This window comes from Hipposideros armiger, unplaced genomic scaffold (genome assembly GCF_001890085.2).
Source record: "Hipposideros armiger isolate ML-2016 unplaced genomic scaffold, ASM189008v1 scaffold_90, whole genome shotgun sequence".
NCBI classification, from domain to species: Eukaryota; Metazoa; Chordata; class Mammalia; order Chiroptera; family Hipposideridae; genus Hipposideros; species Hipposideros armiger.
Window position 1 is genome coordinate 1,710,792 of NW_017731440.1, and position 16,973 is coordinate 1,727,764.

Sequence of the window (16,973 nt, forward strand, 5' to 3'; positions counted from 1 at the left end):
TGCTGTGAGATGGCCGGTGAGCGACTGCCTCACCGGGAAGAGCACAATGATCACAATACCAACATGGGCCAGTGAAGCGACGTCCTCCACAACTAGACTGAAGAACAAAAAGACAGCAACTTGTCTGTTCCCCTTCCCCGATTCCCCAATGCTGTTACCTCCCTCAGTTCCCCAATAAAATCTTTAAAAAAAAAATTGCTCGGCTGGGGGGATGTTCTGTGTATCTCCATTACCTGATAGGACAAACAGCCTCTAACTGGTCAGACTCAGCTTTGCTCTTTCTAGGGGTGGGACAGCTCTGACATTTCAAGGAAACATGGAACTATACTGAGGCTCAAATCTAGGAATTAAAATAAAGTTCCAGAGTTCACCTTTAAGTTACTTGGGCCAGATATACTGCTTATGAAGATGGTTTGTTTTGTTTTCTACCAGGGTTCTGACTCACTAAGTTCTAAAGATATTCCAGCCTGATCTTAAAGATGGGGTTTCTCTTTTTTTAATATTAATTTTATTGGGGAACAGCTATAGTAATTGATTACACATTGCTTTCATGCTACAATAGTTGACTCTTTTAGGGAGGGCACAGCTCACAGTGGCCTATGTGGGGATTGAACTGGCAACCTTGGTGTTATCAGCACCATGCTCTAAACAACTGAGCTTACTGGTCACCCCAAAGATGGGATTTGTCTTGGACTGAGTTGGGGATCACCTCATTTAGAATCATTGTGCTCGTTGTCATCACCTTCCCAACGTCACTTTGAGGCTCTACAATCTGCTCTGTCCACAACTGCTCCAATGATCTGGTTCTAAAGAAAAAAACACTTCAATCTTTATCTTATTTGACCTATCTGAAGCCAATTCTTTCTGGAAATGCTTTCTTTCCCTGCTTTCCATGAAAATGCATGCTGGCTTTCTGCTTCATCAACAGTATTTTCTTGATGCTTCTCAGTCTTCTTTGGTGCTTCTTTTCCTATGTCCCACCCTTAATTCCTGGTGTCTTTGCCTCTCCTTTTACTCACTCCCCCTTGATTTTAACCCACTTCCATGGCTTCGCTTCACCATCTACATTAGCTAATGACTTCTAACTCTAAAGTATTTCTCTCCAGCTGAGTTTTAAATCCTGAACACCAGCTATACATGACCACCTAGCAGACATCTCCACTTGAGAATCCTGCAAATATCTACAACTCAACATGTCTAAACTGAACACATGACCTCCTTTTATTCCCCTCTCCAAATCAGCCCTTTCTGTTCCTCCCTTCTCACTGGGCACCATCAGTGTTCAAGCCCCAAACCTATGCATCACCCTTGACATCTGTTTCTTACCACACAATCTAATGAGTCTTTTCGAATTAAACTTAATTCTCCCTTGTATCTTTTGTTCTTTCCAGATCCATTATCATTAATTTAGAGCCCCTGCTATTATTTTCCTAATTGGGTTACTGCAATAGTATGTTCACTTGTTCCTGGCTTTGAGAGAGTTTTCTAAAGCACACACATGAATGTGCCACTACCTGGATTACAGCTCTTCAATGACTCCTCACTGCTCCTAGGATGAAGTCCAAATTGCTTAGACATCAGTTACAAAGTTCTGCATGCCTCTCTTTCTAGCTCACTTCTCAGCGTTCACCTGTTTACCTCTAGCCTCCAGCCAGGGATGAACAACCAGGATGAACAATGACCCTATCTGCTTTTACTTTACTAGCTCTTATTCAGCCTTGAGATCTCAGCTTAGATAGGAGTTTTTCCAGAAACATGACCTGCTGTCCTGATTAGGAAATCCTCTCATGTGATCTCCAAGTCTCCTGACCATTCAACTGGATGGATGTCAAGCAATTGGGGTTTTTTGGTTTTTTTTTCCATTTGATGGCTATTGCCTAGAAAAGTATTTAATAAATACTTGTGGGCTTGATTATTGTTTTTTAGGCCTGCTTCATGTGGTTCTTTACATTTTTTTTTTAATGTCTTGATGGCTGACTAGATTTTTTGTGATTGGTATGAGCCCTGCAGAATATAAGCTGTGGATATCTAGTGCTGGCCTGTAGTTAACCACTGTGGCTTACAGGTTGATTGCTTTGTGGGCACTAAGAGTAATAAAAAGCCTAAGATTTCAAAAGGAAATGAAAAAAGTTAAAGTAAGCAGAAATAACTTCTACGAATTATTCTGTTCTGGAGGGGGATTTTAAATCGACTCTCATGACTATAGCATCATTGTGAATTTCAGTAGTTTTCCTAGAATACTAAAAACAAGTGCTACTGGAGGCCCCCCTGGTGGCTGAGTGAACATTTGCTTATACAAAATCCTTGAAAGGGGTCAGTCCTTGGCAACTATGTATATATGGTGCCAAGGACATAGTAAATGCTTGGGGATACAACAGTAAGCAAAGCATATCAAAATGTCTGATCTTGTAGAGGTGTTGCTCACCATTTTATCTTAAGTACTTGGAGAAAGTGCTTAATAAAAATTTGTGAATTAATGAATTAATCTGTCTTAAGGCCTGCTTCTAATCGAATCTGTCTGTGCTTCCTTACATCTTTGATGACCTTCTATTCTAGATGAGGTATTGCATGGCAGATCCACAGAGAAGCAAGACGGAGGGCTGTGACGACGTAATTCTCCTGGAGGTAACTTCTAGACCTCTCTTATTTTCCTTATTTCTCTGATTTTAAAATAATTTTATCATAACAGTGTAATCGCCAATATATATTAGGTTGTGAGATTTATAGTGAATAGAGTTATAAGAAATTATCTTTCATCATAATTTTGATGACTTTGGCGATGGTAATTATAGAGAAATGTTATTTATACACACCAGGATAAGTCCTTCATTTAAGCAAATTTCACATGTGCTCTGCACACCTTATTTAAAAGGAAGTCCGTTTATTATTTATTTTGTTATATATTTTCAGCAGTTTCTCTGTACAATATGTGAAATTTGAAGACTAGAATAAAATCAGCTAGCTTCTATCAGACTGCTTTATCTACATGTTTTAGGGATTATAAAGATAAAAGTAAGGTTACTGTTTCTTTGAGAGCTAACTACTCAGTAAAGCATTCATTTAGGTCTCTTCAAAAGGGAATACTTGGTTTATCAGCAGACTGATAACACTAAAACATGTTCTTGTATCACATTTATAGGCATCAGAATTCTTTCAAAAAATGTAGCTAATAATCAGGATGAATGTCATTTACTTTTGTTTTGGTCTCTAGGGCATACTGTTTACTTTGCTTTAAAATTTATGTGAGTCATTTTGGTTATATGCCTTTTTTAATTAGCTTGAAGGAAGCAATCACTGGGGAGAAAGCGGAAATCAATTCTGATCCGATATTGATAGCTACTGTGCTGTAAACTGTGTGTCCTTTCTAATTAAATGTAAACATGTTCAGTTCTAAAGTCCAGCAGCAATGACAACAGTCACTAGGAAAGATTGCCTAAGTACTGCTCAACTGATTTGCTGCCCTTTATTTCTTTCATAGTTGTGCTTGTGTAATCATTGCTGGAGTGAATGCTGGTTGTAACTGGCTTTTTTTAGGTCATCTTCAGAGAAAAGATTTGACAAGAATGTAAAGTGCTCTGTAATACCTCAAGTTACTTATTAACTATGTCCTTCTGATAGCTAATCAATGGCATTGCACAGAGTCAAATTTGTTGCACTAAACTCCCCCCCCCCCCCCTGCCCAAAGCGAAGTCTTGGTAAATATTTAATGGCAGTAAAGGTGTTTTGCTAGTTATCAAACTGATATGTTAAAGGACTCTTAAAAGCAACTTTATCTTTCTTTCCCTTCCATAAATAATTCGCTCAACAATATAGTGTGTAGGTATAAAAGCATTTGGGTTTCATTTTATTGAGTAGCTTATTCAGAAAGAGACCAAATAAGAATATTAAAAAATGCTCATTTTAGTCAGTACTATGTCACTTAAACATAAGAGGGAAAAACTAACTACCACCCAATTTCTCTCCTTGGTGAAATGCCAACTCAAAGCATAAAGCAGCCTAGCCCTTTTCACTTCACTAAACCCAACACCAAGCTTGTTTAAAAGTTGTTGTACAGTTGCTGTCATAAGGAAATGTTTATAGTTTCTGCTATTGTTGCCACACACTCTGTAAAATCTGAAGACATTTGGATTTTTGCTTTTTATTCAACAGTAAAGGCTGGGGTTTACTATATTTTTACCTTTTTAATTATCTATTAAGTTTTAGGCTCCCTTGTTTTACTTAAGCTAACTCCTGGCTAGGCACACAAAAAAATGATAGCTTTGATTTTTAAATAAGAAAGAAATCTCTTCAGACTTAAGTTTTATGAGAATACTGATAATTACTAGGATTTTTCTAGAAATGAAGCTGATTTCTTTAAATTTACATTTATTTCATGCTTACAGATTTTAAAGGATGTTAACACTGTTTTTAAAATTCTGGCATATACCTCTGTCTAAAAATTTAATACTAAATTCTGACTGACTTATGAAAAATGAATTTTAATAGCCTAACTATAGGAAGTCATAAATTATTTCCTAAGTATCAAATAAGAGCTGGTGACTCAAAGCATTGTACTGTATTAATGATTCTTCAAGATACAGCCTACATCAAAAGAATTGATGACAAAAAAGTGTGAGGGTAAAAAAGTTACAATTAAGTTTTCAGAGTGGAAAAATATTACAAATGTGCCTGATTTGAGGTGAAAATGCTGGGTTTTGCAATACTGGGATGATCTGTTTACTTCACTTTGTGGTGATCTGAAAGGAATGTTAATATTTTTTTTGTTGTTTGACAAAGCTGGTGTATAAAAGAGAAATAGCTTCTTGCTATCAGTGACATATGAAGTTAACTTTGAAGATATTACTGATGGTGCATATGCTATAAGGACAAAATTTCTGAATTTTTTCTAAAATCGTAAGAGTTAATAATATGAAGCTGTATACTATGAGAGATCAAGGTACCATGCTCCAACTTTAAAAGGAGACTCATTTTGTACAGTGCTGATCTCAGTATGTCAAAGTTTGGAAAGGTGTCATGCAATATGAATGTTTTTAAATTAGTATTTCTGCTTTTGTCTCTTGAAAACATGTCTATGCTGATTTTGATCTCTGAAGTGTTATGTGATACAATGATATTCCTTACTTCTCAAATATTGGCCAGGGTCCCAGGTCAGATCAGAACTAGGGGCCAGCCGGCAGGTACATGTCTGGTCACAAAAATCTCTTTGGAATAAATTTTAAAATACGGTGCTAGTTAACTCATGGTACATAGGTAACCAATTACTCTTGTGAATGGGGAAAACGTACACTGGGTGTACTGGTGCTGAAAGACACAGGACCTCAGCTAGAAATTGAAAGCATTTTGTGTTTCTGGCACTGAAACACAATTGCATTTTATAATGTACAATGACAAATTGCATCAACCACACTTTACCAGCCAGCTAACTTCTGAAACCAAGGATGATGTGGTGTGATGCCATAGGTGATTTAGTTCTAAACCATTTAATACGTTTCCTCAGAAACTGTCTGGTTTGGAAAATTTCAAAAGACAAGCAGAAGCAGCTATGGGAGTGCACAAGAGGGGTGCCTAACCCAGATTGTGGGATGGGAGTAGAGGGGGTCTCTTGGAACACATGATGACTAAGCTGAGTCTTGAAAAAGAAGTAGGAGTTGCTCAAACAAGGATAAATAAAGGGTATTCTGGCTAAAGAAGGTCGTGTGTATCAGCATGGTGGTATGAGAAAAATTTTGCAGAAAATATTTAACTTCTTATGGGCTTGCAAATATGGCTAGTCCTAAAACAGAAACCTTCAGATTTTTGTAAAGTGTTGGTGGTGAGATTATCTGAAGAGGGGAACAGGGTGTTCTCTTCCCAGTAATCTCTGAAACCAAGGTAGAGAATGACCAGTGCTCTGATAGCTGGGAGGCCAACATGTGCATACTCCTGGGTCTGGTTGAGGACATGCTCATTTTCACTGTCATCAACTCATTCATGTGACAAATATTTACAGAACATCTACTTTGTGCTAGGCACTATTCTAGGCACTAGGGACAGAACAATGAATGAAACAGACCAAGATCCCTACTCTCGCAGCACGCTGAGAAACAAAGGGTATCCAGCTTTGGCAAAGACCCACCTGGCAAGTAAGGTCCCTTTCTGGAGACCTCACCTACAGCCCTAGTCCAAGAGGCTCTAATCTCCCACTTATTTTCTACTCTACTTTCTACATCCAGACTCCCAGATACCATTCTTTGGTTGTTATAACTAATACTTTATTTCAAATTTTATATTTTTGCGATGAGCCCTCTCTTTATATGTATCTCTGAAATAAATGTTCTGTCCATGAACTATATATTGCTATAACATATCCTTTTTAATAGTAAAGATATATCTGAATGTTATGCAAATACCAAAAATCTATTTGCTACAATTTTTGAGAACTATTCAATTGTAAAAATCATTCCTTGAAGGTAGCCTATAAAGTGAGTTTTCATATATCTGCTTATTTTCCAAAAGATTTGACAATTTATGAGAAAAAAACATTAGGATGAATGGAAATATTCTGATACTAAAAAAAGGTCTTAAATCATAAATATGAGATTTTGTAATACTTCAATGTCTCCATCTATATTCTGGTAATCACTGACCATAAGAAGTTTACTTCTGGGATTGATAAATACAGCTACTATATCTCTTTGAAGCAAGTAAATTATCAAAACAAAAGCAACCAATGTAACAAACTAACAGCTAAATGATATACCAAAGATGGAAGTTTTTTCTTTTTTTTTGGTCCTTATAGCCTAATATTTAACTAGTTTTGAATTAAAATAGTGGATTAGAGCAAGATAACACTGCTGAAGAGCTTTCTGTTACAAAGAATGTTAGGCTCCTTCCAATAAGCAAGACTGTACTGCCTTTATCAGAAAAATGCATAACTACAACATGCATATTTTTCATTTAATAAGTTCCTATTACAGATATGTAGAGAACTTAACCATGATGCAAGTATAAATTGGTCCCAACTATACTTTGTTCTTCACTAGGAGAATACACTAGGGACAAATATCAGTCAGCTATATTTAGTTAGGTGGGGGAATATACATCTCATCCTGTTCAGTACTCAAGAAGATATCTGCTAATTGAAAGACAGATTCAAGCAGGCAACAATGTAAAAGATGACTGATTTGGAGGGGAAAGGACGGAAAGCTGGTCTTCGGTTTATTTTTATTCTGTTTGTTTCTGCTATGGGTATGATGAATTCACAAATAAAAAGCTGCCAATATTAATGTAAGGTAGACGAGACCTACATTTCCATCTATATGATATTAATGAGACAGGGCTTCTACAATAACATTGTCAGCATATACTACTTTTTTTGGGTAACTTATTGAAGCACACTGCAAAACAGAATAGCAAATGATTATTTTAATGAGAAAATGACATATAAATGAAATAAATGCAAAGATGAATTGGTAAACATGAATTTTCCAAATTTGAGCTATTAAGCAGATCATTGATAACACAAACAAATTTTAAAAATTAAAAACGAAGTTTTCATAAATAAGACAATTTCTAAAAGTGCACACATTTCAAAAATATCTGAGTGCCTATAATGTCCCAAACACATTATTAGCTCTAGTGTTATAAACGGAATAAAAGCATCCCTGCCCTTAAGAGTGCAGTTGAGAAGAACAGGTGATTATTTATAATATAAACAAGGAAGAGGTTCCTCTAATTTGGCTGGCGAATGGGAGGTGAGGGAGGCGAGAGGCTATTTAGAAGAGGACAATTCCTGAAAAAAAAACCATGGTACAGCATAAACAAAAGCATAGTGGTGACCACGCTAAGCAAAATAAGTCAGACAGAAAAAGTTGAGAACCATATGATTTTACTTATATGTGGGATACAAAACTGAAGACAACAAAGGAACAAGACAAACAAAGAAACAAAAACTCAAAGACACAGACAATAGTTTAGTGGTTACCAGAGGGTAAGTGGGGAGGAGGGTGGTAGAAGAGGGTAAAAGGGGTCAAATATATGGTGATGGAAGGAGAACTGGCTCTGGGTGGTGAACACACAATGAAATATACAGATGATGTATTATAGAAATGTACACTTGAAACCTATATAATTTTACTAACCAATATCACTCCAGTAAATTTAATAATAATAAGAAGAAAATAAAGCAATAGTGTGAGACAAAGAACAGCATATGGGCAACTATAAACAGTCTGGTGTGGATGGGGCCTCAAGTAAATGATTGGGAAAGGGCCAAAAATAAAGCTGAAGAGGCAGTCATGGGGTAGATCATTAAGAGCCTTAAAAACTAATTATCTTGTGGAAGTGCAAGACTATTATTGAAAGGTTTTAAGAAGGGAGAAGGCAGTCAGGAGCTGGGAATGGATTTGACGAGAACAAAGCTGCAGCGAAATGTTTTAGGAGTCCATTTCAGTGGGTCAAGTGAGTATAATGAGGATCTGAAGAGGATATAGGTAGTCATGACATCAAAGAGAAGAAAACACATTCAAGAAATATTTAAAAAGTGAAATAGTTGGAATTTGTTGACTCAGGCATTTAGAAGGAACAGCAGTTTTTTGAAGGAAGTCACTTCCTTAGGTTTTAGACATTCAGATTTGGGGGGCCTGGACATCTGGAAATGTCCATGAGACAATTTTCATATAAAAAGTGAAACTAAAGAGAAAGGTCTAGGCTGCACATCTGCATTTGGGGTCATCAGCATGCAGGTAGGGCTTAAAATCAGAGGAATACGTACCGGGAGGCAGTCCAGGGGAAAGACAAATAATTATTATCACAAACAAGAAAAAAATTGCTAAGAAATAGTTATAATAAAATCATAGTAAGTTTTTTTTCCCCCTAGAAGAGACATTGTTTTTTTTCTGATATTCTAAATGAAAAAATCAGCTCCCTCCCATGTGATCTGTATTGAGAGAAATAAGAGAAATTTAAGACTTATTCTCTAGTTAACACTTTGGCAATACTTTATTTCTCATGTGGATTTATATATAGATGCTTCTTGTACATAGTTCTCATATACTAACATAGCACTTTATATATTTTCTTTTTTTTTTTTTTTTTAATCTTGGGATTCTTTTGTTATCACTTGTCAGTGACCGGATTATGAACATTGATTGAGAGGTAAAAAAAGGCCTGGGGTTTGTGGTCAAAGAGCCTGGGTTCTTCCATTTACAATTTGTCTGACTTTGGGCAATTACTTAACTAAATTTTTGATTCCTCAATTGTAAGACAGATAATACGGCTTACTTCATAGATTTGTTATGGGGATCAACTTAGATTATGATTATGAAAGAACGCTGCCAAAAGTAAAGCTCTGTATAAGTATTAGCTAACACCATCACTACACTTTCTGTGGTGGACTACCTAGACAGCTTGAGAAGTGAGGTTTGGAAGATCCATATCAGAGACGCCACAGAAAACTAGCCCCAGAGAAGGCCAAACTTAGGTAGACCCTGAAGCATATAATTCAGTAAAAGTAAGGGACCTGGAGCTATGAGCATAGCTCAGGTCAGAGAGCACAAGGTCATGAACAAGGGCAGGTAGACAGAACACAAGGTTCCATGGATCAACAGGTACTTATACTGGGGCAACTGTATGACCTAGTGTGGAAATGTCGTATGTTATTTATTCTAGGTCATGGCTAAGTAGATCTACTTTGCAAATTCTGATAAATGGCTGTTGAAAAAACCCTCTCGATTATAATAGAGTTTAATACTATCTTTTAAAAAAATAACAGGATCTGTTAAATCACATATACATGAAAAAAAAAATCTGGAATTCTGGCCTAAATGACAGACATTCAAATGGTAAATTTTAGGGACAGGAAAAGAAAATGATGATATTATTGAGTAATGAGTTTTCACCAATGAATAACTCTGACTAAATGGCCTACACAATTTCAGTAATTAAGGGATAACATTGCATATGCAAAGAACAATGGATTTGGTTAAGACACTTCGGTTCTAATTCCATCTTTGCCACTAACAAGCTATGTTACATGGACTAACGCTGTTTAACTTTACTAGGTCTGATTCCAAATCTGCAGATAATAACAATAACAATGATGTCTATTGCTTTATTGAGTGTTTTCAATGTCTTATACACTCATTTGGGCACTTTATATGCAGTATACACATTATATACAATAACCCTGAACTACAGTTATCATTTCCATATAAAATAGAAAACGGAGAGTAAAGAGGCTAAGTAATTTAGTCAAGCAAGTAAATGGTTGAACGAGGATTGCAATCATGATACGCCTTCTTCCAAAATTATGCCATTTTTGCTTTCTAAAATATGGTTTTCTCAGGATTCTTTCAGGCTTAACATTTTATAAGACCCATGTTTAATCAAGTACAATGAATACAAGTACACATTTTAAATTCTATTATGTAGTATATCAAAGATTAGTTTGGGGATCCAAAGAAAACCATTAAGCCTCTCTCCCTGTTTTACTTTTTAAGTCAGTTTTACAAAAATAATAAATCATGCTACTATTATATCACAAAAGGTGGGAAATAAAGTGTTTATGAACCTGACACAGAAAATACAAAGAATACGAATAATATTATAATTGTCTATCGTATGTCTAAGAAAGCTTTTGAAATTGCTTAAAATTAAAAAAAAAATCACCTTCTATAGGTAAATACAATGTACATGCTAACATCATTCATTTTTGAGTCCATTACTGTTGCTTCTTAATACCTCTGCCTGATTTTGGAAAGCCAAATCCTGAGAAGGCTGTTTAACTAAAAATACCTAAGGAATAAAGCTTACGGAAGAAGGAATGAACATCCTGCTACTTGACATTAATCACACTAATGCCGAGGACCTAACAGACAGCTATGGCGTTACTCCTAACTGGAAGACACTGAAATTAAAGCACGGGGCTTTCAAGTTAATGGCAGTTGCACAAGTGAAACACTCTATGTCAACCTGATAATATGCCCCTAAGTTATTGTTCATGGATAGTGTCATTCCTCTGTTTAGTCAAGAGTTAAAGCATGTGCAGTAATTCCTTATTTTTTACAATATTATTTCTGACAATAAAGATAACAACTATGAGAACAGTTTTTAGCTGGCTAAACCTGATGTACTGGTTTTGTTAATAAAAAATTCATGACAATTAATGAAATGGATCTATTAAGACAGTTCCCCAAAGTAGTACACCTGCCCCACCTACAAATGAACTTCTCATGACCTGTATTATCCAGAAAGAACTGTAGTGACTTGCCTTAAAAATTGTTACATACAAAAGGTTCAAACCAAATCAAAGCATTACTCAGAAGCTGGCAAGATACTTCAAGTGAGGAATGCTTAATATGGCCACCTTTAATCAAGTTTTCATTTGCTGTGCATATTCATAAGACTATGTCTTTAATTCATGCTTTTCTGCTATGTTAAATTTTAATAAATGCAAATCTACATTTAAAATAATTTTAAGATATTAATAACTAAAAGTTGGCTGTGTTCCAGATTTCATACTTTGTTATTCCAACTGCATTGAAAAGAGAGACTGTTGAGTAGCCATATCTCTTTCTTTTCATCTCAAGTCCTTAGTGGTCAAGTGCTAGGCAAAGAGAATAGACAAAAGAATTTTAAGGTTCATAATGATTTGTTTGATATGCTTTGACAAATATAACTCAGCAGAACATTTATTTTATACAGTTTCCCCCTTAAAAATAATTCTTTGCTTTAAGCCTTGCTTTGATTTTAAAAATCAACTGGATGTCAATTCCTTTTTAAATATATATATCTATATATCTATATCTATCTATCTATATATTTTTTTCTCTCATTAAACAATCATATGCCCAAAAATGTGAATGGACTTAATGCCACTGGACTGCACACTTAAAAATGGTTCAAATGGTAAGTTTCATTATATACATTTATCACAACTAAAAAAGAAAATAAATGTGTGAACTTTTATGCAACTTGCTAATGGGAAAGTATTTCCCAGAAAAGCTCCTCTTATCCAACAGCTGTGGTGGAAATTTTGTGTCTGTAGATAACTTATTTTTATTCTTGGAAATGGAAAGCTACTTAAAAGCAACAATGAGGAAGTAGATTGCGAGTTGATATTTATACAAATATATGTTTCAAATCCATTGACCAAAAAAAAAAAGAACTTGAAATAAAGTTGACGAAGTTCCTAAAATCACTTAGCAAAAAGTTAAAGATTTAGAAAGTATAAAGAAAAATATGAAAGAATCAAACTTGGAAGTACAACATCTGGCAATTAGGAAACCAGAAAGGGGCAGCAGAAAGAAAGAAAAAAAATGGAGGGAAGAAAACTGTCAAATAATCTTAGGCAGCATTTCTCAGAGTTGAAAGACAAGAATCTTCAAATTGAAAGCATCTATAAGTACAGAACACAATAAATGAACAGTATATCCACTCTCAGATACCTCCTGATGAGACTGAAGAACACGGAGGTGAAAAACCATTTTAATATCTTCCATGAGAAAAGTCTACAAAGGAAGACTTATTTGAATCATTCTGGAATCAATTAATGGAAGCAGAAAAAGAAGAGTAATACCTTAAATGTTTTGAAGAGATGTAATCTTCAAATTTGAATTCTAGATTCAGAAAACTTCCCTACCATCTATTAATACCTTGTTTGGAAGTACTTGAACAGGGGATAAAGCAAGAAAGAAGACATAGAATCCTAGAAACACTGAAACCAACCCAGTGGAGCAGTGAAGAGAAATCCTAGCATGACAGCTGTGCAGCAGCCTAGAGAGCAACCAACAGGTCAAAATTATAGCAGGAGGAGGGAGGGCTCTGGTGAAAAAAGGAACATAAAACAGAAAGTAAGAGTGACAAGATGGAAAAAGCTGAAATAATAAAGCACAAGATCCAAGAAAAAGAAAGGTAATTAGAAATTTCAGACAGGATGAAACAACTGTACAAGAAAGTCATGGCTCAAACAAGAAAGAAACACAAAATATAGTATGATTTCAAGTGCTTGATGGAGAAAAAAAAAATCCTTTTGTCTTGATCCAAAAAACCTTCTCCTTTGGCACAGGGCCTGACAAATTCAATCCAAAAGAAAGGAACTATGACTCCTGAATACCACATGGCCAGCACAGTACAAAATATTGCTTCCTATTTTTAAAATAGGAAATATTTTAATCTTAACATCAACCTGTATAGAAAACAGTGAAGAATTTCATTAGTAATTCCACTGGAGTACAGGTGGAGAAAAGAAGAGAAAATAAAATCCAAAGTCTTCACCTTCATTCAACTGGTTGAATACTTTTTAGGACAATTGGGAAAATGAGAGTTCTTTACATATTTATGTGCTAGTTCAGTGTTTTCTCAAAGTCTACATTTTGTCAGTGCTTATATGATACATATAATTATTTAAAATATAATCTGAGTGTATGTATGCCTTATTCGAGTATTCTGACAAGTGTTTGTGGATTATCTTTGTCAAAGATTTTTTTCCACTTTTAAAATTGATCATATCAATGGTAGAACCCATTAACAGGGAGATTAAAAGAAAATGGGATAGAGCTATTGATTTTTAGAAATGACTTTGACATGGCAAAAATTTCAGCAACCTGTCTGATCAAGTACCGATGTATGGAATGTGAAAAATACTCTTCAGGTGACAGAAACAAGAATGCGATCTTGCTGCCATGCCCTTCTTTGTTGGCATAAACCAACAGAAGTTATCTTAAGGTGGTCTTTGAGAAAGTCTGTGGAGTCATATATGAGTTAGAAAAGTTTAAAGAGTTATGTAAAAATAAATACCTAAAGAACTTAAGCTTGAAGACAAAGGAACATGTCTGTCATGGAATTTGAACCTACTGTATATATTCATTAACAAATGAATATATAACAAATAAAAACTACTTGCACTCCTCATTCACATGAAAGAGTACTAATTTTGAAATTTGAGATCCTGTTGCTCTTTTAGTATAATTAACAGTGTAAAGGATGACTTTTAATTCTCTAAGATCCCTTTAGGAAGTTTTTCTCCCCTTGCTCTCTCTAGCTTAACCCTACTCTACTGATTTTAAAAGGTAACAGCACAGCAAACAATATTAACTTCCTTGTAAAGATTTTTTTTTTCACTCATCTGTTTTATAAGGTAGAGTTTCATATGAGATTTCATTGGATGAAAGAATTTCCTATCCCCCCAAAAGTTTAAAAACATTAAAAAATGTATTAAATTTATTGGGGTGACATTGGTTAGTAAAATTATATGTTTCAAGTGTTCAATTCTATAATACATCATCTATATAGTGCAAAGATTTTAAGACTATTTAATATGTAAAGAATAAAGTGAACTATTGAGACTTTGAAAGCTGCTAATAAGTTTGCTAGTTGTTATTAACAAGTATTTATTGGCAAAACAATCATTTAAGAAAAAAGTCGATATGGTTCAGTCAAATAAAAAGAATTTTCCTATATATTAGAATTTACTTATAATAATACCAATTAAAACAAATATAATTTCCTGCCAGTGACACTGTGGGTACGTTATAAATGAACTACTACAAAACCAGGACTTAAGACCGATTTCACATTAGGAAGCACATATGGAAAGCCTTGATTCCATTCCTGTTTCAGAACATGCTGCCGTCTGCAATGGTAGGTACTTCTGCAGTCCTATTAGTCCACACCGGCTACTGCGGCTATTGCTAGAGTAGAGACTGTCCCCTTTAAAGGGAAGCTTAGCAAGTAATGAAGAGGTATAAAGGACTGTGAGAACCTAATTGGGGGTTTCCTTCTGGTGCAGTGACTGAAGAAGTAAGTATCATGAACCAGCTTTGAAGAGAAGCATTTTGTTTTCTGTTGGTCAAACTTTTCTGTTTTGGTCTTTTATTTATATGTCTAATTTGCAGCCATGTGATGTGGGAAGTATTCTATAATACAGACTGCTTGTTTAAGGACTGTTGTATGAAATCAGCCATCAGGAGTCCTGAACTTTGCCTCCAATCTTGCTTTTCTGGGTCAATGGCCAAGTCATTGTACCTCCTTAGTTTATCTATCGACATTCATCATTGTCTATGCACCCATACACTGAAAAGATAGGTACCAACATCCATTAACTTATCGGAGCAAAATAAAGTTGTATTACACTTATGTTATTAAAAAGGAGAACTCACTGGAATTAAATATTAGGAGAAATGAATGTGTCATGTGGACTCCAGCTGCCAGTGGGAGTAAACTGCAAACCAGCAAATTGGCAGCATCTACAAATAGTACTGAACTATCCACAGAAGGTATCATTGTTCTGCCTCCTGTTCCTCTATTTAACAGGTTCTTATTCTCGTAGCTTCTAATATATACAAATGCAATGACACAAAGAAATATCTGTAAAACTATTAAGTAGTCCAGTGCCTGGTGAGTGTATCTGGAAGCTATGACTGGAAAGCCAGCCAGACTGATGCAGTGAAATGAGGGCACTAGAATCTAATTAGGTCGTATTGAAGCTAAAACACACAGTTTGTGTAGCTTTCTAAAAATGTGGTAAGCATTTCCCACTGAGGTTAGAGCCAGGAGAACTATATATAGCCTAATCATTTATTCATTACACAAATAACTATTTCGCACTTACTATCATTTAGACAATATATGAGGTGCTGGAATACACATTCAAAGAAGACAGTGTCTGTTATGGTCGTTTTGTGAATGATGTGAGGTTAGGGTAAATGTTAATTTTTTTTAATACAGTTATCCAGTTGTTCTATCACTATTTGTTGAATTCACTTTCCTTTTCCCTACGAATTAACTTGTCTACAATGTTGAAAGCGAACAGACCATGTATGTGTGAGACTCTGTTTTATTCCAATGATCTATGTGGCACTTATATCCTTTCACCAGTACCAGTCTCCTGGTATCTGTGACTTTATAGAATATATCTTGAAATCAGGCAGTGTAATTCTTCCAACTGTTTCTTTTATAACATTCTTTTGGCAATTCTAAATCAATTGCATTCCACATAAATTTTAGAATTAGCTTGGCAGTATCTATAATAAAGAGTAAATGAGTTTTTTGGGATAGTGTTAAATTTACAGATTAATTTGAAGAGAATGAATATCTTCGCAATATTTAGACAGAAAAATCTTACCACTTATGAACACTGAGTATTTCTCCATTTACTCTTGTCTTCCATAATTACTTTCATCAACCTTTTATAGTTTTCAGGGGACAGTGTTAAATTTACCCTTAAAATTTTCAAAATTTTGGAAGTGACCATAAAAAAACAAATTTTTGAATTTCATTTTCCAATTATCCATTGCTCATAGATAAAAATACAATTGATTTTTGCATATTGACCTGAATTCACTGATTCTAGTAGCTTTTTTGAAGATTCCTTGGGATTTTTTATGCACACAATCATATTGTCTGTGAATAGACATCTTTATTTCTTTTCAATTTTCTTTTTTAAATCTCACAAGAATATGGGTACCTCATTTTTAAAAATTAGTTTCAGCTATATAAAGCAACGTAATAGTTAGAAATTTACACCCCCTCACAAAGTGATTAACGCCTCCAATCCAGTACCCCTCTGACATAGTATATAGCTATTACAATACCATTGACTATATTCCCTATGTTGTATTTTACATCCCACAAACACACACACGTATATACAAATATGTATATTTGATTGTAGTTGACATTCAATATTATTCTACTTCAGCTTTAGGTGTATAGCACTGTTGTCGGGTATCTACACAGTCTATGAAGTGATCTCCCTGATAAGTCCAGTCCTCATCTGGTACCCTACATAATCTTTACAACACTATTGATTATATTCCCCATTCTGTATTTCATATCCCCGTGACTATACTGTGACTACTAATTTGTACTTTAAAAAAATTTTTTTATTGGGGAATTGGGGGAATGGGAACAGCGCTGGGGAATTAAGGGAACGGGAACAGCGCTGGGGAATTAGGGGAAGGGGCACAGACAAGTTGCTGTCGTTTTGTTCTTCA

The 16,973-nt window shown here is 35.0% G+C and overlaps 1 protein-coding gene and 1 long non-coding RNA gene across 6 annotated transcripts in view; one reads left to right on the forward strand and one right to left on the reverse strand.

Annotated features, from left to right (window-relative positions):
• The window catches only part of MIPOL1 (mirror-image polydactyly 1), a 268,247-nt gene that overhangs the window by 51,365 nt on the left and 199,909 nt on the right, over positions 1 to 16,973 (reverse strand). The window lies entirely within an intron of this gene.
• LOC109383898 (uncharacterized) overlaps positions 1,952 to 16,973 on the forward strand; it is a 25,727-nt gene continuing 10,705 nt past the window's right edge. Inside the window, exons 1-2 of the long non-coding RNA XR_002124312.1 lie at positions 1,952 to 2,135; positions 2,557 to 2,625. This is a non-coding gene — a long non-coding RNA (uncharacterized LOC109383898). The remainder of the gene's footprint in view (positions 2,136 to 2,556; positions 2,626 to 16,973) is intronic.